Source organism: Myiozetetes cayanensis, unplaced genomic scaffold (genome assembly GCF_022539395.1).
Source record: "Myiozetetes cayanensis isolate MyiCay16 unplaced genomic scaffold, myiCay2020 scf3, whole genome shotgun sequence".
NCBI lineage: Eukaryota > Metazoa > Chordata > Aves > Passeriformes > Tyrannidae > Myiozetetes > Myiozetetes cayanensis.
In genome coordinates, this window is record NW_026087521.1 from 36,435,889 (window position 1) to 36,457,975 (window position 22,087).

The 22,087-nt window shown below is 39.5% G+C and overlaps 1 protein-coding gene across 1 annotated transcript in view; it reads left to right on the plus strand.

Annotated features, from left to right (window-relative positions):
• Nucleotides 1-22,087, plus strand: part of TRHDE (thyrotropin releasing hormone degrading enzyme) — a 208,960-nt gene that overhangs the window by 18,635 nt on the left and 168,238 nt on the right. The gene's annotated exons all lie outside the window — the stretch shown is intronic.

Here is a 22,087-nt window from a genome sequence, read left to right on the forward strand (position 1 = left end):
TATGGCTGGACAGTTAGCCTGTTCACTGCAATAATCCAAATGGAAACTAACAAAAAAATTTAATAACCTTTTGACTGAACCACCTCATGCAGTGTGTGGATGGTCCATGGATCTAACTTGGGAGGAGGAGGGAATGCGTGACTGTCCTTTTGAATCATATACCGTCATAACTGTGGAGTAAGAACAATATAAAACTCTCTATGAGTTTTTTACCACTCTTGATGACTTGTGGAGGTGTCACTCTTTCACATCCAAGCTGCTGTCGTTATTACTCAGGTGAAGAAGTTAATGCCAATGCTTGCTACGTGTGAATTACAAATGAGATCCTTCAGAGGAGTGAGATGATGTTACTGTTTCTCTGTCTGAACCTCACCTTCTTGATTATTAAGAATCCATTATCACTTATTTCCTGGAGTCTGCCTGTGTTGGTCACTATAGTTGGAGGAAAAAGTGTTATCCATGAGGAAGAGGCACTGTTCAAGGGACCCAAAGCCAGAACTGGCCTTTGAATCATGTTAATTTACTGACATATTTTGTTTCTCAGTATTTAGAAAAAAACACAACATACCTAATGTAAGAACAACCACAGAGGAAAATGTTTTACTGTATCCTGTAGAGAGAGCAGTTTAGAGATGACAACCACTGGAGTATTACTCCTAGACTTCAGTTGTCAGTGACCCTGACATGGAGTTATATGTGGACCACTAGTTTAGCATCTACCAAAGGACCTGCTCTCTGTGAATGTACATTATCCGTGCTGGAAACTGTTGCATTTTGTACTCTCTGACAATTGGTGGCAACAAGATCTGTATTTTACTTATGTGTCTTGTTTACTTAAATGCATTTATTCCACATTTTCATTGGCTTCTCTCTTCTTTTTCTATGATGATCAGTGACTGGTGATTCTTCATTTGCTTTTGTGTACCAGTCCTGATTCTATAGATGGTTTAGCTGTCCTTTTTCAGAACTCAGAAGTACTTAATCTCTCCTTGTATGGGATTCACTTCCCATCTCTTCTTATTCTTATCACCTTTCTCTATGCCTTTTAAGTTCTCCAGTGCCTGTTTGAAACACTGAGCAAAAGAGAGGGGTGATGCCACAACTGCCTAGAGTGCTCAAAGTTTATATGCTTGAGTTTGTTCTGTGGCATAATAATGTTTTAGGTTTTATTCTTTCCTTAATCAGTTGTAACTTTATGTTTACCTATTGAATATCTACTGAGCACTGAGTTGACGTTTTCAGAGAGCTTTCCACAGTGACTCCAAGAGTTCTTCCCTGAGCTAAAGCTAATTTAAACTGAGTCTGCGTAGTTAAGGTTATTTTTTTCCTATTTACCTTTCTTTGCACTTACTGTAGTTGAATTTCTTCTGCTGTTTTACCAACCAGCTACTTGGTGACATGAGATTCACCAGCAGCATTTTGTACATATGACTATTCTAAATAATTCTGTGTGGACTGCACAGTTTTCTGCTTATTTGTCCTTGTCGGTTCTGGACACATTCCTTACTGCTTGTCTCTGCTGGTGGGGTAGAAGTGTTCATGACTAACAAGAAAATGGTAGTTGCATATGTTCTGTTTTGTGACAGGGAACTTTCATGGAACTCTACCAAAAAGTTCTGCTGAAAAAGGTTCTGATAGTGTGATCATATATATGCCTAAACAGGTGAACAGAGATTATGAAGGCTATTACTAGAAGTCATGGGTATAATTACAGTTCAGGTTACTGCTGTGTGAGAAATCTAGTAACATTAGCAATTGCAACTGCTGTGGTAAGATTGACCATCATCTTTAACTCTTCTGAGTGCATTTTAGTCAGTGTAGCTGTTTTGGAATGTTATGAATCCCTCTTTAGGTTCTATTTATGCTGTTGAACAGACTACCATTGCCTTACAGTGGAGGTACAGATATCCTCTGGTATACAGACATGCACAGTGTAGAGACCTGTAGAACCTGAAATGCAACTAAAGTGTTTGCTTTGTGAAGCATCACTCTAACCATAATCTGTAATGTTTTGACTGTAATTCTGTTACATTTGTTTTTTGAATTAATCTTTGGAAATTTAATATGACTTTTATTTCAAGAGAAATGTGTTGTCCCTCATGACATTAACTACTTCGGTTTTGTTTTGGTGAGAAACAGGGTTAAGGCAACCTTGATTCAATACTAACAAACTAAGAATGGCAAGTTCAGCTGGTGAATTGATAAAAAAGTCAGTTGTATGCACATCCCAGGTAAGATACTAACACAGTTAAAGGCTAAGCACCATAACATTGGGAAGATTTGTTTCTTCTTTATATTTCTGTTTTTCCTTATTTTTATGGAGTACTAGTAATCTACAAATATAACAAGGTGAATGCAAAAAAAATTGTAAAAATTATGGATCTGATATGTGGAAAACTGCTTTTCCATTGTTTGCTCAGTTTTTTTATTTAAACATCCAAGGCTGCAGTGACAGGAAAATAATTTCTCGATGGGAAGCATATTAGAACTATGAGTGAAACATCATATCATTGTTTGAAAGCTTGTCTACTCTAGAGGAGGACAGCTAGTGCTGTATTTAACTGATCTTTATATAGCTGGACAATGCCAAATATACAGCTTCTTTGGGAACTCCAAAATGGAAAAAAGTTGGACCTTCCATACCTGAACTTTTAATTTGAAAGAGACTGTCTGTGGTTTTGTACCATTTTCTGCTCATCAGCATTCAGCTACACTGCAGGACAGAGTAAAAATACAGAAGCATAAGAAAAAGATAAAAGGATACTGTGAGCAGAAAAGATAAATGACTTTGCTGTCAGTGTTGTATAATGAAAATCAAATCAGTTCTTGGCAATGTACAATTGCCTAGTATGGTTAACCCCAGACAGTGTTTTAAGTAAAACACATTTTTTTAAAATTTTATTCTTTTATTTATATAAAGATAAATTACTTTGTTATTAGTTGATTGGAGGGGAAGTAGATATCCTGGTTCTGTAAATCATGAGTGTGATTTACATGTTTAGTACCTCTTCAGTCATTGGCTTTGCCAATAATGGGGTTTTGTTGTTGCCAAGGTAAGGTAACCTCTGTTGTTGCCAAGGGAAAGTAACCCGTTAGGTTGTTTGGGCTGGATATCAAAAGGATTCTGCACATAGGATATGTTCACCTTAGTGTGAAGCAATTTTTTGTTTGATAATGCACACCAAAGATACCTAGGAGTTAATGAGCTGCTGGGCTCAGTGTTAGTGAGTCACCATTGCTCACAGTCTTTGCTGGCCTGTCAAGCATTGGCTGGGGAGGATTGTCCTGTGTGGCTCCTTTCAGTCCATGCTGTGTTGCTGAGCTGCCATCTTCCATCAACTCTGACAATACTCTTTTTGGTGATGACTGGAGGTGGTGATTCCCAGTGGGGCCTGCTAATCACTCTCTGTGGTTTTATACCTTTGTGTTGGTGTTTTCTTCATGAATTCCTGAGCTAGTGATGATGTTTTGATAATCTTAAGCTCTGTCATTTTCATGGTTTTATCTGCCTCCAGACTTTCTTGCAGCTCTTTTTCAGTAGTTATACAGCTAGGCTATACCAGAGCTGGACTTTGGCATGCAGGCCACTGAACCTCAGGGTGGTGAAAAAAGAGTTACCACTGACAGTTATAGACTATAGTGGTGGTATCTACATGATCAGGTTACATGGTAATTGAAAGTAGTAATAATAAAAAAAATAATTTTGGCAAACTTATAATTTTCATTTTATCAAAAGAAATAATAAAAGTACCTTTTCTGTTTTATTTTCAAACAGTATTAATGTTTCAGGAATTTTCTGAAACAGAATTAATTTTAGAATATGCCTATACTGGAATCAAAACACAAAAAGGAATCCACAACAACTTTGAAAGACTTTTGCAAACTTGCATTTTGCTCCCAATTGGATCTGACAATGTATTTTTAATGAAATCTTGAACATCTGCGAACTGTTTGCAAGCTGGAATTTTCTTTTTGAATAGCTGACTGTGAGATCACAGACTCTGTAATCATGGATGCTGTGTCTCCACAGTACCTATTTGCAATATAGTAATATAATAATCATAATAATAGCAATAATGAAATCCCTGTTCTCCCAGTTAAAATTCAACATTCTGGATAGCATTTCATACTAGTATAGTGTCCTATTGGTTGTTTATCATGATTCAAATGACTGCAAATGACCTGCAAACACCTTGTAGAGCTAAAAATACACTTGTTTTCTGGGTTGTTCCTCTACAGCTTCTTCATTTCAGTAAATGAATCTTGGAATCCACAAGTGTACAGGAAACTTCTGAACCAGAGCTCTTTTTTCTTTTCAGATTAGGTTACAATATAAAAACCTATTGGGAGCTCTGGTTTTGTGTCCACAGAGTGAACTCTGTTTGCTGCTAACTCTTGATCACGGGAGTTAAATGAGACAGAAATGTTCACAGGGTGTTATAATTTCATCCATTCCTGTACTTTCTAAATATTTGTGTTGATGTTGATTGTTGTAGGTTTTAAGTCCATGAATACGTTCATGACACAGTGAAATGTACAGGTAGGAAAGCTGCTTGGTATATAAACTAGGAGGGATGTGTAGACAAACCCTTAAACTTATATTTGCTTTCTTGTCTTAGTTTTCTTCTTAAGCTGCAGGGCCAAGACAGTGTGAAGTGATATCACATCTTTTCCTTACTGTGCTTACTGACTTCCTTATGTGAGCAGCCTTGTAACTCGATCTGTTTCCATAATTCCTGAACCCTCAGTGACCTAGGATTTGGAGTTTGTTCCAAAATATCTACACTTGTCTGAGTGTGATGAAGATACTTCAATTTTTATGAGCTCAAAGGCCACCATCTATTAAACTGTTTTTTTAACATTCATAGAGCTATCAGAATGTGTATTGCTCAAGGGCCTGAAAAGCTCTTAGCCATCTCAGCAGAAATGACAGTAAAAATAAATATTCAAATATGAGTAATTTCTCAGGGTTGTGAGTGTGCTTTGAAGGGTGTGCAAGTGCCTCAGTGAAACTTGGGTCAGAGAAGGTCATTGGAGCAGCCTTTGCTGCTGCTTCAGGGTCTGTGTTTTGGTGTCCAGAAACAGAAAATAATGGAGAAGAACGTGGAGAACAATAGCTGTTCAGCTGACTTACAGCTATTACACAGGTCGTATTTGACCCCATTCCTTTGTTAGCGTAAAATGAACGAAACACATCTGTTCTTTTTAGGGAGAGATGAGTAATTCTCAGTGGAGCACAGTGCAAGTACAGCATAAGGATCCTTTAATGGGATCTGGAATGGAGAGTGGGATAGCAATGTCAGCAGAGCATCGTGTCCCAGGTCATTTGCCGTGTTGTAAGTCAAGGTTTATTAGATCAGGCACAGCTCTGCCTCTGCCATACACGTGTCTCTGAGCAATGTTGGATTGTAAAGCGCAGCGATGCTGGTGTGCCTGCTAGCTCTTCTATGCCACGCTCTGCTACCAAGGGGAGCTCTCCTCACAAGCATGATCCAGGCTGCTGATGAAGTTGCTCACATCTCCATGTGTCTTCTTCAAAAGTTTACGGTTTTCTGAGCTCACCACCTTCAGACCTGCAATGATCTTGTGGTTTGTTTGGGTTTCTCTTTTGCAAATAATGAGGCCCTTTCATTTTGATGCAATGGCCCTTTCATTAGGAAAAAACCCAGAGTTGAAATTCTCTAATGATTAACATAATCTCTGTCTACTGAACTTTCTTAATTTTTTTCATGAGCAAACTGGGCAATGGTCAAATGCAGCTGTAAAAGTCAGAAAATCTGTTTGGATTTGTAAGTGCAATGCTCGGAGGTGCTTGAGAACAGCATCTGGCTGGGTAGTGTTTGGGAGTCCCTGAAGTACAGCAGCTGAAGGCTGTCTGTCTCATAGCCCTAATCCCTTGGGGTGCTGTCAGTGAGATTGATTGGTCCTTGAACGAGGGAACATTTTAAGTTTTGGCCTTCCATTTAAGATGGAGTCAATCAGCACTGCAAGCATGCAATCTGGCAACAATGCTTCTTCCTGGGATTTTTTTCTTCTTTCCTCATCTTTTTTTCCCCCTTTGCTTTGCCTAATAGAAAATGGCATCTTTGCAGATACTCATGGGAAAAGTGTAGTAGATATTTTAGAGGCAGTAGCCTCTACTTGAAAGCTTTAGGTGAATCTGACAGCAGAATATTAGTCAGTGATATTTAAACAAATCTTTTTCTTAGAAACTTCTGGTAGTGTTTTCCTTCACAGTCTGATCTGAAGACTCTCTGCTTTTAATTATTTTTATTTTCTTAGCCTAGCTCCTTCCTCCCCCTTCTGTGTTTCCAGATCCTCTTGGCATTAGTGACAGTTTGCCTCTTAGGAAATGAAGTTTTCGAGCTCAGGGATTCCAGTCCTCACTGATACTTCGTTGCACATAATTAAGAGTACACAAACTGCACGACAGAATCTTTTTTCCATTGTCCTGCCAACAACACTCAAGCACCAGAAACTTTGGGAAAAAGAATATTTGAGGTCCTGTTCTGATATGCTAAACCTAGAGAAACCTTCATTACAGGGTTCTGGTTTATCCTTTACAGTGTTTATATCCTGTGGAAACTTTCAAAAGATTTTGCATTTTCTTGTGTCAGTACTTGCTAAAGTGCACAAATGCTCTTGCTACCTGTGCACTGTTGATATTGTCATAGTAATTGTCCTTAATCCTTGTTAGTATGAAGATCCTCCAGTTGTAGACACAGTTTATGCTGTGGCTAGAGAAACGATCAGAGCAAAAAAAGGCTTCCATTTTAAAGGTTTACCTTGCTGTGCAGTCAGGGTATGTCTCATGAGAGGGAATGCTATCTTAGACTCTAAGAAGTGGTAAAAAGAGAGAGACTAATGAAGCTGTTATATTGATGTGAGTGTCAGCTGGAAGCTAACCAGGGGAACAGCTTTTTTCATCAACTAGGAAAAGGGAAGGAAAGACTATTCAAACAATAATGATCTGCTCCCCTGTCAGCAAAGGACCATACCTGTGCAGTCTGTTTTATTATGCTAGGAACTGAAGTAATGATTGTGGTAAAAGTGCTTCTGTCTTCCTATCTCCATAATTAACATGCTATTTAGGACTTAAACCTTTTGTGGGAGTTCTGTTTTGCCTGTGCTATGACCGCTGTGCTTGATACCCATGTTTCAGAAAATTTTCTCTTCTTTCCATCTTTCCATAATCCATTGGACCCTATTGTTGCTTTGTCTTAGGGAGCTTCTTGGGGAAGGAATTCCTTGACTTTTTTTGTAAGCAAGGGCTTTAACCCTGTTTCTTCTTGGAAATGATCCTGTCCTAAGTATGCTCTTTTAATCTAATACTAGCCAGCTCATTGATATGAATGAAGAAATCAGCTCTTACCAAATTGTTTTGCTTTAGGAAACTTGTGTAATATTCATCCAGACCTAGTTTAACCTCAGCTGGTTAGCTGACTGGCTGGCTGTTAAGATGTAAACAGATGGTGTGTTTGAACTGTGACTGATGAGAAAGCATTATTAGCAAATCGACCTTTTCCATAGGCAGGCAGAGGATATCACTGATTAACTCGCATGTTCCTAATAGGAGCTATGTCCTGAGCAGTGGAAGTTTTAAGATGAGGAAAGTAATTTGAATGACAAAATGTGGAAAGATATTTTTTCATAATCATAAACATTTGAGCATTTCATATATTGGAAGGGATTTGATTAATAACCCTGCAGTTAAAAATGTCATAGTATTTTATTTAATTGAAACAATATACATATTAATGTGTGTTCTGCAGATTAAACCCAGCATGCTTCAGAGTCTTCTTATCCCATTTGTATATGTCAGAGTACTTGAATTTTGCAACTTCTTCTGTCTTAAGGTGCAAAAACCTCTGTTTGCCAGTTCAGATTTTTTGTGTATGTATAATCTGCCACTTCCCATCTATGTCTCTGCTGGCTAGTGCTTAGGTAGTTAATCACTTTGATTCCTTGTTGTGGTCTTGATCTTTCTCAGATGGGAGTCCTGAAATAGGATTAATATTATAATTGATTTAGCCCTTCTATTTTGCTTTCTCTATTTATAATTGTAATTTACCTTTGAATTTTTTTTTCTCTTTTAGTTCTCATGTTTTACACTGAGATTGGTGTTCTCTGAAGGGGACTGGAATCCTTCCAGTTGAAGACATTAATGATAGATGGCAGCCTCTTTTCTAATATATCTTCTTTGGCTGAAGTGCTTATTCTGTCCATGGTTTTGTCAGAGGCTAGCTAAGCAAAAGTGTTTGAATATTATTAGCACATTTAGCCCTTTTTTTTAGCTTTTTTTTTTTTATTTTTATTTTATTTTTCTATTGTTCTGTCAGTTTGGAGTTTTTTTAAAAATGTTTGAAATATTAATTGAGAGTCAGAACCAGAGCTTTAAATAAAGCTTTTTAGTGGATTTTAGTGTGTCCATACAAAAAACTTGATTTCTTGTTTCCCTATTTCATGGTTTATGGTTTTTGTTTTCGCTGGCCTAATTGTTTGTCTCTTTGCTCTGACAAGTTTTTAGCCTGAAGGAACTCTCACTGTTAATATGGTTACTACTCTTATTGGTGTAACCTGTTTTTGGTTGTGATATGAATTTTATGCCAGTCAGAGCACAAAATTTCCCGTGGGCATAATTTTCTCCCCCCTAAGGGCTAAGTACAGTTTTTCACAAAGTACTGTGGGTTCAATCCAGCACAGTGCAGACTTGTCTACAAAGTGTTCAGTTTCCTCAATGCCAACAAGTTTTAAAGGGTACTTTAAAACTCAGAACCTTACAGCACTAATCTGTTTACCTTGTGAACATTTTGCTATTAAGTTTACGTGTAGCTCACAAGATACTTTTCTGTGTTTCTCTTGCTGATCGCTGCTGTTGTAAGCTGTGCTTTGAGTAAATGCGTTTGAGCTCACAGGTGAGCTGTGCTTCTGCTTTGCTTTTCTTGGTTCTCTTTATTTACCACAGATTTATTTATTTATTTTTAATACTTTAAACATGATGAGTATGATGAAATGTGTACCTACCAGACTATGGTTTCCACTATGGTTGTGCTGAATTAATGTGAAACATGAAAGTACTGTCATGCCCTTGGAGTCATCCTTGGATTGTCATGTACAGTCTCTCTCTATCTTCCCCCAGTTTTGTTATGCTCTAGACAAGTACATCACTTTACTTATTAGCTATTTTGGAGGGGACCACTTTGTTGACATCTCTTAAAATAATTACTTTTAAGTGAATAATAAAATAACCCTTTGCCTTTAAGTAAAGCTAAATAGTCTCAGCATGGTTGCTACTTTACAAAAGGTGTTATGGGAGTTACTCTTACACAAATCAATGTGGGAAACCTCAGTTTACAGAATGTCTTCTAAGTTAAGCAGTTTCACGGGTACAGGTCTATAGTGTGGAATAAAGTTTAGGTCTGCTTTTTGAAAAACATGTTGTGACTGAGGAACCTGGAAACAGGATTTTTCTATTTTTTTTTTTTTTTAATTTGTAACAGAAGAGGTACTGTTTTCCAGAAAATGTGTTTTAGGAATAGTAATTTTATGATTTATTATGTAAAGATGATTTATCAGTTTGGCGCAGTGAGGATATTTGAGTTTTATTTCTGGTTCTTTTTCAGATTTCCTTCCTGATATTAAACCCATCTTTCCGCATCTTTCATTTATAAAATGAATATGATAACAGTTCATTTTCCTCATGTTTTACCTTCTACTCTTTAGACAGGAAGACTGAGAATAACAAACATCTCTTGCTCCTATTTGTGTAGTCAACTAAGCACAGGGGAACTTTGTTGTCATATTGACAATCTCTAGATGCTGCCAAAATATAAATCAGCAGTTACAATGTTTTCATATTATCATTTCAAATGGAATCACTTGAAGGCAACATCTGTGCGCTTTGACAGAGCAGTCTCTAGCTAGGTAAAATCAGGGCTGCTGTAGGGCTGCTGAACATTGTAGGTCACTTGTTAGCACTTTCTTTAAACATGTATACTTCTGTAACTTTTTTAAAGTCCAAAAGTAGGTGAAATATCATTCATGAATGATGTGTGATGTGAATGCTTTGCCTATAAAATAGCCAATAAATAGTACTTGGAATAAGAGAACTCAATCCAATCCCAATCCAACCAAAGGAAATCAAAATTGACGTTGACCCTGGGAATACATCTGCTGCAGATTTTTTTTCTGGAGGAAAAAACCATTCTCACATCATCTTATCACTGGGGTTGTGATACAGAGTTTATATATCTGTAATAGGTAAATACTGTAAATCTTTGTCCTTTGTTTCTTAAAGCTCTGCTGATTTTTCACCTTCTACAGAGAACTGGCAGGAGCTTTAACTGCTGGGAATCTCAACAGTTTAGGCATTAAATTACCCACAATAGCACTTTAGAAGAACTTGAACCTTCCTCCTGGGCTGAAGTTTTGTAATAACTGAGATTTGTCAGTAACCAGACTGTCATGGTCCTCTCTTCTCTCCTCTCTTCTCTTTTCATACTGTCTCTAGCACTGAACTGATGGATGTCTAGGTGAGGAGGCTGGGTTGCCTGGACACTACCCATCTGCTTGGCATAGTTAGTTCACTCATCTGGCTGTGAGGTTGCTGTGAGAGGAGATGAACTCTGGTGCTGGTGTAATAGGAGAGTCAAGGCTGAATGACTGAGTATGTGGTGGTGAGATCATGGCAGTCTGAGCTGGTTGAAATGGCTATGAAATGGTGTCTATAATTACATTTGCTCTACATTAGTTGTTAACATGTTCACTTTCTGTCCCTGAGCCATTTCAACAAGATGATACAGATTCTAAGTGCTCTAAATTAATCTTAATGGCACTGTGGTCAGTGACATAGTCAGTATTTTATTGTATGCCAGCTGAGCACTGGTTGGATTTATATGTGAGTGCAGCTCATTAACTTTCCAAAGTATTTTATGATCTTAAGTTAGAAATTGTAGTATGACTGCATGACAGTTTATCCTCCTCGTAGAATATATTGTTGCACCTTTGGCTGGATCAGTCACATTTGTTTTGGTTCAGATGAGAAATTGATGAGGCAACTAGATGCTTGTCCCATGTGGTCATCTTTATTTAGAAAGGGGGTGCACAAAACTCTTCCCCCATTCTCACAACTCTGAAAATACCTGACAAATCTTTTTGCTTTATATCTCCCATTTGTCCACTGTCACCTGGAACCCCCTAAGTTTCTCTCACTTCTTTCTCCTTGAGGGTCATGCTACAAGGTTTTATCCAGGAACATCTGGTCATCCGTGAGGAAACAGTTAACAACCTGCTGAGCCACTTGGATCCTCACAAGTCTATGGGACCAGATGGGATCCATCCTAGGGTGATGAGGGAACTGGCAGAAGAGCTTGCCAAGCCGCTCTCCATCATTTACCAACAGTCCTGGCTCACTTGGGAGGTCCTAGATGATTGGAAATTGGTGAATGTCATGCCCATCCACAAAAAGGGCTGCAAGGAGGACCTAGGAAACTACAGACCTGTCAGCCTGTCCTCAGTGCCTGGCAAGGTTATGGAGCAGATCATCCTGAGTGCAATCACACAGCACTTACAGTATGGACAAGGGATCAGACCCAGCCAGCACCGGTTTAGGAAGGGCAGATCCTGTTTGACCAACCTGATCTCCTTTTGTGATCAGATGACCTGCCTGGTGGATGAGGGGAAGGCTGTGGGTGTGTCTATCTGGACTTCAGCAAAGCCTTTGACACCGTCTCCCGCAGCATACTCCTGGGAAAGCTGGCAGCCCATGGCTTGGACAGGGGCACTCTGTGCTGGGTTAAGAACTGGCTGGAGGGCCGGGCCCAGAGAGTGCTGGTGAACGGGGCTGCATCCAGCTGGCAGCCGGTCACCAGTGGTGTCCCCCAGGGATCAGTGCTGGGCCCAGTTCTACTTAATATCTTTATGGATGATCTGGATGAGAGGATTGAGTGTATCATTAGCAAATTTGCAGATGACACCAAGGTGGGGGGGAGTGTTGATCAGCTGGAAGGCAGAAGGGCTCTGCAGAGGGACCTGGATAGGCTGGAGAGTTGGGCCGATTCCAGTGGGATGAAGTTCAACGAGGCCAAGTGCCGGGTCCTGCACTTTGGCCACAACAACCCCTGCAGCGCTACAGGCTGGGCACAGAGTGGCTGGAGAGCAGCCAGGTAGAAAGGGACCTGGGAGTTTGGATCGACAGGAAGCTGAACATGAGCCAGCAGTGTGCCCAGGTGGCCAAGAAAGCAAATGGCATCCTGGCCTGCATCAAGAACAGTGTGGGCAGCAGGACCAGGGAGGTGATCCTTCCCCTGTACTCAGCGCTGGTGAGGCCACACCTGGAGTGCTGTGTCCAGTTCTGGGTACCTCAGTTCAGGAAAGACACATCAGGTGCTGGAGCAGGTCCAGAGAAGAGCAACCAGGCTAGTGAAGGGACTTGAGCACAAGTCCTGTGAGGAGAGGCTGAGGGAGCTGGGGTTGTTTAGCCTGGAGAAGAGGAGGCTCAGGGGTGACCTCATCACTCTCTACAACTACCTGAAAGGAGGTTGTAGCCAGGTGGGGGTTGGTCTTCCAGGCAAGCAGCAGTAGGACAAGAGGGCATGGTCTTAAGCTCTGCCAGGGGAGGTTTAGGTTGGATATCAGGAAGAAATTTTTTACAGAGAGAGTGATCAGACATTGGAATGGGCTGCCTAGGGAGGTGGTGGATTAAAAACCTCCATCCCTGGAGGTTTTTAAGATGAGACTGGATGTGGCACTTGGTGCCATGATCTAGTAACCACAGCAGTGTTGAATCAAGGGTTGGACTTGATGATCTCAGAGGTCTTTTCCAAACCAGTTGATTCTATGATTCTATGATCTGCTATGTCAGTTCAAAGCCTCTTTCCCCTTGCCCTGCAACAGTGTTCAGGTACTGCAGTGCTTGCATTTAGTTTCCTGAGACATCTCTCTACTCCCTCACTGACCATTTCTTTCATATAAACTTTATTTTTATCGATGGCTTCTCTTATTTTAACTGGTTTGTTAAAACAGTCTTGAATGAGTGTTTGTTTGCTTAAAAAAAAGCCGTCCAGTCTCTAGCAAAGCTGTTTCCTTAGAAATTATCAGGTCATTGAATGCTCATTGGTTTCAGCTAGCTTTAAAAAAATTCCCAGATTTACTAAAATATTTAAGGCTCAGTGAAGTGCTGTATGTGACTGCTCAGTTTGGAGTAATCTCCTTATAAAAAGTAGCTGTCCCTTTGGTATTCAGTAAGCACATTTCAGTACCATGTGGTCTTTTTTGAGTATTGTCCATGATGAATAATGAATAGGAGACTGAAACAAGGCATTCTTCTGTCATTTCTTCCTATTATCACATTTAACTATGTTCACTACAGCAGAATTGATATTTCAGTACAGTTACCTCGCTCTCCTTCACTCATCAATGTTGTAAAATTTATTGCATTTAAGCATGCACAAAATTTGTGGAGTTACACACACATGTGAAACAATCCATGCACATTCTTAGTGGAACCTGGCCTGTAGCTTGTTTGTGTATGTATTGAAGCATTATTTATTTTGAATTTATCACATTTAAAAACCCACTTGAGATGCAATACCTTGTTTGCAGAAGTGATCCAGGGAGTTTGCAGCCAAGACTGTTGGATCCAGGCATCTGTCTGCTATACTGAATGCGTGATGTGACCCTATCTTTATCTCTGTAACAATAATAAAAGCATTACCTGTGCCTAAAATAGTGAGCAAAATAACGATAAAAGACATCTCAGATTATCAAGTAAATTGAAGCTTTTAGGAATGGAGGCAATGCATGTGTTTTTTAGCTGAGGGTGTCACTTGCTGCTGAAGTATTACCAATCTTGAAATAAAGAGCAGAAGATTATATTGCCCTCCTTTATAAAATCTGTAAGTGACTACTCTTTTGAAATGTTAGGGCCTTCTGTAACTATAACATGTAAAGGCATGTTTGAGGTTAAACATGTATTTAAAATTAAACTTATGTGTAAGCCCTTTCTGACCTGAGATTTTTAAATCATTGTGAGATCCCAGATGTACCAGTGCTGGGCTGAGCCCATGGGTATAGTCACACAGAGGACTGGAGCTAGTTTGAAGGGGCATCCCAAGAACAGTGCTTAGTGTGGAGTCTGCTGGCTTTGAGAAAGGGATTAAAGGACAGACATTATTCCCAGAATGGCTTTTCTGACACCAGTTGACGTGCAGAAACATCTGTTTCATAACGGGAGAGCACTCTAAGCTGCTTTATAACACCTGACAGTAATTCTCTGTGAAGTAGGTGGGAAGGGTAACTATCATTAATTGTGAAGTGAATTCCTGTGTTGATTCCCATGCTTGCCTGAGAAAACAAGATTTAAGGTTGTCAGCAGACTTTTGCTCCATTTCCATACCCCCGTTTGCTCCCAGTCTGTTCAGACTTTAGTACATGTAGCAAAATGGAGCAAAGACAGAAAAAAGGTGGAGGGGACATCAAGACATTAGCAAAATAGGTATATGCCATCCTTGGAACATTAGCCATGTTTGCTTGGAAAGATATTGCAATCATCACGGCTAGGCTTTGCGAACGAAGATTTGAGAAGGGCTCTACCCACGCTTGCTACAAGCACGCTGATGGCTGAAAAGGCCAATGTGAGATAGACAAGTCCGGTTGCAGAAGGCACAGCAGAAAGACTCCCCAGTGATATCGACAAGACGCAATTCTTTCTGCGTTGTCTTTTCTCCTCGAGAGTGATCCTGCGTGTGTTCTCAAAAGCAGCAGCAGCGTTATAGATGGTGTGTCTCCAGGCCTCCCGATTGGAGGCCAGGGTAGACCAATGGTGGTGATCAATATGGCCAAGGCTGAGGGATTGTTTCAGGCAGTCCTTGTACCTCCTCTTCGGGGCTCCTCTCTTGTGGCAGCCAGTGGCAAGTTCCCCACAGAGCACGATCTTAGGGAGGCGGTAGTCCTGCATCCTGGAGACGTGCCCTGCCCAGCGCAGCTGTGTTCTCAGCAGCATGGCCTCAATGCTCGTGACTGCTGCCTGTTCAAGGACAGACGTGTTGGTCACACAGTCAGTCCAGTGGATGTTTAGAATTGAACGGAGGCAGCGCTGATGGAAGCGTTCTAAGAGACGCAAGTGGTGCCGGTAAATGACCCATGATTCAGACCCATATAAAAGAGTAGACAGTACAACGGCTCTGTAAACACTGATTTTTGTACTTTTTGCAATAGTGCTGAGGTAAATGAGGGAGCGGTTCAGATCTCTTTTGGTTCCACAGGCCTGTGTGATGTGACAGCATTCAGGGCTGGGGAAAGGCTCTCCATGGATGTGGGTGCCTTCAGGCATGGTTTTGTGTAGTGATGTGGGTGGCAATGTCTGTAGTATCAGGTGATGTGAAGCAAGGGTTAGGATTATATGTGCATTATTTCCCCTTGTCCTGGCCTTGCACCTAGTGTACCTTGTACTTTAGAATTATATATGCATTTATACATTTGAAGCCTACTCTTGAAGGCACTATTCTCTATGGTATACAAAGCTGGCCCTGTACATGGTGCAGCAAATGGTTGCTGCTGTGTATATTCTGCATCAGGCTGTTTTCAAGATTCAGAGAGCTATTTTCCTTATAGTACACGAGATAGAAACATATGATCCAGTCCTGCCTCTCATGATCTGAACTGTTAGTGGCCATGACCAAAGTACAATCATTTAAAGGATTGGGGTTTTTTTGCTTTTTTTCCCTTGTGCAACTGCATAACAAGGACTGCTCAAGCAGTGATCTAAAAACATGGACTATAGACATGGCGGATGCTGTTGGTGAAGGTTGCCTTGGCAGAAGTGTTCCTAGCCCAGCAGCTGGACCAGTCATGTCTCTCAGCCCTGACAACTGAACAGGAGTCTTTCAGTTGAAGTCAGCAGGTGTTGTTTTAGGCCATTAGAGCCCAATGAACCATCTGCTTTCACAAGTCTTTCCTTGCTAAAACAGAGGTGCACTTCATTCCCTTGGAGCAGGTTTTCGCATCCAGTGAACTGTGATTCTTCCCATGGCACAGGGGGTGGCAGTTGGAGCAGTCTTAAAACACAGAAAAGATGGCTGAACATTTAAAGGCAAGTTGCCTTGCAGAATGAATGCAGACTATTGTATCGGATTATTGTGATCAGCAAACTTTACTGTAACAATAAATAAAAGAATAAAAATGTCTTTAGGTGACACTAAAAAGATAGCACCATTCTAAGTACATTTCAAAGGGAATGCACACGTGAACTAGAAGGTGGCATAGAGAATAATGTCTTCAAGAGTAGGCTTCAAATGTATAAGTGTATATATAATTCTAAAGTAGGTGGTGGGCTCTGGTTCTTCAGGCATGCAAACTTCTTACTGTAACATCCTGATTTCTGCCAGGTGGTCAACTTCCTTAATTCTCTGGGAAAGCAGGTTGGCAGGCTTATGGCACTTCTCTCAAAGGTTTTTAGTGCCTTCTTCTAGTGCCAGAGAGAGAGCATACTATGGTTCTTTCTGGTCTTCCTTTATCTTTAGTGAATTCCTCCAGGGTAGATGGTTGGACAGCAGTCTCTTGGCAATTAGGCATGTCTAAGTAATGAGTTTTACTTTTTATTTCCATGATCAAAATATTGAATGTATTCCATGTTCCTCCTACCTGCATTGCAGAACTGTATAAACCCTTTGGTTTAACCTGAAGTATTTCACATAATGTGAAAAAATGAATTCAGGTTTCTCCTTACCATTTGTGTTGGGTCTGGCTGGGATGGAGTTCATTTCCCCATAGCAGTCCACACAGTGCTGTGCTTTCCATTGGTAGCTAGAAAGGTACTGATAACACATTGGTGTTTTGGCTACTGCTGAGCACAGCACCAGCACTGTAACATTCCTCCCACCCAAATCAAGGGCGAGATCCTGGGAGGGGACACAAGTAGGCCAGCTGATCCAACTGACCAAAGGCATATTCAATACCATATGACATCAGCTCAGGTATAAAAGCTACAGGAAGGAGGAAGAAGGCAGGGGTGTGTGGGCATTCATTGTTTACAATGTTTGCCTACTGAGAAATACTACATGTGCTGAAGCCCTGCTCCATGGGAAGTGGCTGGACATCGTTTGCTAATGGAAAGTAGAGAATAAACCTGGTTATTTTCCTCTTTGCCTGTGCTTGCACAAAACTTTCACTTTTGCTTTAGTAAACTGCCTTATCTCAACCTATGAGTCATTATCTATCTTATTCTTTCTCCCCTGTCCGACTGGAAAGAAGAGTGATAGAGTGGATTGGTGAGCACCTAGCATCCAGGCAAGGTCAACCCACTACACCATTATTCATCCCTTTCATTCTTTTCTCTTTTTCACATACTTAAATTTTAATGCCAAAAAAAAGGTAAAGAAAAAAGTAGTGATTTTAACATGTCAAATCAGAACAGTTCTACTTCTTTTGAACCCATTCTTCTGTTTATTATGTGCTGAAATTATCACTAGTCTTTGGTACAGTGGCAACATTTTTAGAGAATATACTATTCTCCCAAAATTAAGATGTTTGTTGCTACCTACAATCGCATTTGTCAGAATTTTATCCATTGTACTTTGTATATAGTTACTAATACACATTTTTTTGAAGCACTCTGAAGTAATAAGACAAGAAAAGCACTTTTCAAATGCTTTCTTTTTGACGGATAATTTTTACCCGCTATAGTCAGGAAGATTTTTCTCATGCATTGTAGTTAATAACCTGACTTCAGTTAGGTTTAAATACGTTGCACATTTCGTAGCATATATCACTACTGTCCCTCACTATGGGAAACAGTTTTGATTTTACAATCACATTCTGGAAACCTGGTATTACAAATATTTTTGAAATTTCTTTGACTTACATAACATGCTGAAATATTAAGAAAAACTACAGAAAATGTTGCAAAATGCACAAATTGTTTGTAAAAGTACACTGTTTTATACAGCAAATACTTTTGAATAACTATAGAAAAGTAGGCCATTGATGACTTATAGCAAATACGTGGAATTTGGCATACAAATTTCAGGAATGTGTTAGTTTTTCTGATTTTTCTGTTTTTCTGATAATGCTACCAAAATAATTCCAACAACTTGAATTAGGTAACTAATACTTTTAAAGTAATCTTTCAGGATGATTTTTTCGAGATATTATCTGAGTGTGGTTGAGTATTGTCTTTATTTAAAGTTCTTATGAAACTACCTGAGTGCTTCTAGAAGGCAAACAAGAGGAAACAACGCAAGTTTTTTGCCCACTTTAGGAAAGAATGAGAAAATTTACATTGCAGCAATTTCATTTGAGATTTCTAGTAACTTTTAGAGTTATTAACAACTGTGTCTTATAACAGGGAGGTCTGTTTAGTAGGGCTGAAGGTGCAAACCTACTTGCTCAAAGTTGTGGTCGAAGGAGATGGTCAGCCTGATTCCATTTGAGAGAAAAACAAAAGACCTGGATTTTTTTTTTCTTAGTAGTCAGAACTTCTGTTGAAAAATTCGTAGTGGTTGCAAATGTAGGTATAAAAGAGAGATAAGAAAAATACCCACAATTTAGGTTAATTGTGTGAACTTTGTTATATTCTTAGGTATTGTGACAGTGTCATTATGAATATGATTCCTCATAATATTTTTTTGGTACTTTTGTCATTGAGGCACACAGGGAACTATGCTGCATCAGAATACCACCAGTGTGCTGTGAATATACGTATTGTCTGAAGAGTCCCTACCTTATTAATTCCAAAATATGGAGGGTGCATGGTGAAGGGTGCATGTTAGGTGGCAGTGAGGGGGAATGCCTGCTTTGAATTCCCTCTCTGCCACTGCCACCAGAGTTGCTATGGGATGCCAAGTAAATCACATAAACTGACACAGTCTCATTTAGTCATTAATCATGTGTTACTGATTTTCTTAATGCCTGAAGTATGGTACCTGTGGCCAGACTCAGAGCTGTATAAAGTGTTCACCACTGCAGTAAGATATAACCGGAACAGTGCTTTAAGTATGTGCAACAAAACTGTTAAGTATACTTGATATTGGGAGGTGTCCAGATAGGCACCCAGAACTGGTATTAGTCTCTCTTTGTTTACTTTCTTACATGAAAGTAATAGTCTGACCTAATCTTGCAAAGATTATGGAAAAGAGCATCACTAATATTTGCAGGGTAGTAGGTGCCATTGCAGTGAGTGATGAATTGTACACTTAAGCAAGAAACCAATTTTTCTTTTGTAGGAGAACATGCAGTGCTTTTATTTATATATTTAGACCTGACCCTGCAGAAGATTTTCTGGGTTTTCTCTTGTTTAAATTATTGTAAAATAGAATTCTTAGTATAGTGATCACACAACCTGTGGGAAAGTATATAATAATAAGTCATTATTGTTCAGTCCAATGCAGTTTTAAAGCAACACAACCTACCTGCCTTTTGAAATGAAAGTATTAAAGCAGCAAGCATTTTATTCTAAACAAATTTCATGTCTTAATCTTCATTCTGTTTTATTTACTTAAGCTCCTCTTTAGAGCAATATATGAAGACTTCACAGTCTTCTCAGAATCTTATAAGCTAAGAAAATAATATAATCCATATTTGATGGATTTGGCAGTAAGATATCTTATGGTCAAAGTAAGCCTGTACACATTAAAAGACATCAATGTGTGATGTTAGGGGGCTTCAATTTCAAGCGTATAGGTAACAGTCTTTAGACTGAACTCTGGACCAAGCTCCTTATGTTGTGAATGACACCTCAGAAAATGTCATCCAAAACAGCTGACCAGGCAGGCAGAGTGTCCAGATTGTCCCCTGTGGTAGCCCTCTGTACCCTCCCTCTGCTAACCAACAGGGAATTTTCAGAGGCCAGGGATAGGCCTGTGATGGTGTGTCTAAGGTTCCTCCATATATTTCATGTTCAGTGGTTGGGGTGAAAGGCAGAAGCAGACCCAACATTTGAAGATACGTGGCTGCTTTGGCAATACCTATTGTGTCAAAATCCCTGAGAGACCTGAACAAAGGCACAGATAATTTCTGAAGTGTATTCCAGCTTGGGGGTGATCTTGGTACGAGCCATGGGGCCCTGGAAGTCCAGAACCTTTCTGGGCAGGCAGAGAGGCACAGGGAAACTTTACAGGCAAAATAAAACTGTATTCAGAGTTAGGCAGGAGACAAATGAAAGTTTTGCAGCATTGTGGTATTTGAGTTTTGGTACCTTGGCTCCATCTCAGACACTATTAAATGCCTTTTCTGCATTTACCGAAAGACACACATTGTAACGCATTAAGTTCAACCTTGACTTTTCTTGTATCTACCTATTATTTTCTTCTCTTTCATTGTCATGTTTGTTGTTATGGACACATTTGGCCACTGTCAAATTGAATGATTTTTTGCATACTTGGTTGGCTGGCTCTTTTTTTTTTTTTTTTTTCCCTAATTTGCTGGTACAGTCAGCTGTGCCAATAAAGCAATTATGCAAAATTGTGTATAAAGGTTTAATGATACAAAACAGTGTTCATCACAAATCTAATTGTGATTCTTAACATCTTTCAACAAGCTAAAGGTTTTGAGACATTTGGATTAGCATCTCTGTGGTTAATACCTATTTTATTAAAAAATATATTTAGTTTAGCAGATATAGGGAACATTTAATGTACATGCTACTGTTAACTTTGAAAGGAAGCAATAAACAAAAATAGTGATTTGGAAGGATTCAGATAATGGTTTATATGCTTTCAGGTGGTGATTACAGGAAGTCTGCTTTATTACATATCTCATTAGGTTATATCGTTACCTGTTTTACATTACAAGTGATAACTATGTATGGTTGATGGTGCACTGAATCTAATACAACACAAAGATTAAATTTAAAATGGGCACTGTAATGCAGCAAATAATGTGTCTGCATACTGAAAATAAAGAGATAGCAGGTTACAACAGAACTGACAGTGTTTGATATCTGGTTTCCACTTGGATAACTGAACTGGTTACTTTCAGTAGTAAAGCAATACTTGGTAATGCTTTCACGGAAGCAAAAAATTGCATTGGCTTTTCTTATCCATAATAGAGTATTTAGAAACATTCCAAAGCTGACATTTCTCCCTCATGTTTGCATTGATATTTTCTGATTTCTGCCCTACTGCTTTCCTCAGAACCCTGACTGGGATTTAATCCTACCACGGAAAGTATTAGGACTGACATTTAGTAGAGTCTCATTTGTGTCAAGTCGTTATAGACTGCAGGGAGAGACCTTCTGCCACAGTTATTAGAGACAAAGCACACATTACTTTCATCAGGCAAATGAGGAGGGAGAGTGAAAAGTGTCTCTCTGTCCCTTTGTTGGTTAACAGTTCCTGGCTGTATGTTGTGTTTGCACTAAGGAAGTGTTAAGGACTGTAAGGACAGGGAAGAGGGAATAACCAAGAAGTGCTTTCTGCTACCTCTTTAATCAGGGTCAGACTTGAATGCAGAATTATGAGGGCGAGTTCTCGTCAGTTGGTTCACTCCAGGTAGTCAAATATGTGAGCTGTTTTGTACTGAACAGAGCAGTCTGTAGCTTGTATAATCAGCTTTGATTTACTGCTTTCTGAAAACAGAGGCCTAAAGCAGTCATGAAGTTTCAGGAATGTTAATTGTTTGTGTACATGAATGAGTTTATAAATGGTTGTTTTTGCAGTCTTCCCAAAGCTCATCGAGGGTAACTGTGTCACTGCCAGAGAAAAGAGAACGATTATTTTCTTTTCTTCACAGTCTACTAATATTTTCAGGGCTTGATATAATGTGCCTTTAACAAACCATGAACAACTCTCCTACTGAGTCATTGCATCCTGCCTACATTCAGTGTAGGCAGAGAACCATTATACTAATCCACTCTTCCATCATATCTCTAGCAAACACATGTGTTTTCTTCAAATATTTATTTTGATGCAAGGAGTGTTAAGTTTTTTATTTGGCAACACAAGCAATTGGGAGGTTTGACTTCTAAACTTTGTAACTTTAATTGTGGTAGTCCTGGTTTTCAGCTATGACATGTTTTGAGAAATGTATGACAGTCATATTTGGCTTTAAGGTAATAATCCTGCCATGTCACAGCAACCTTAGGATAATTCAT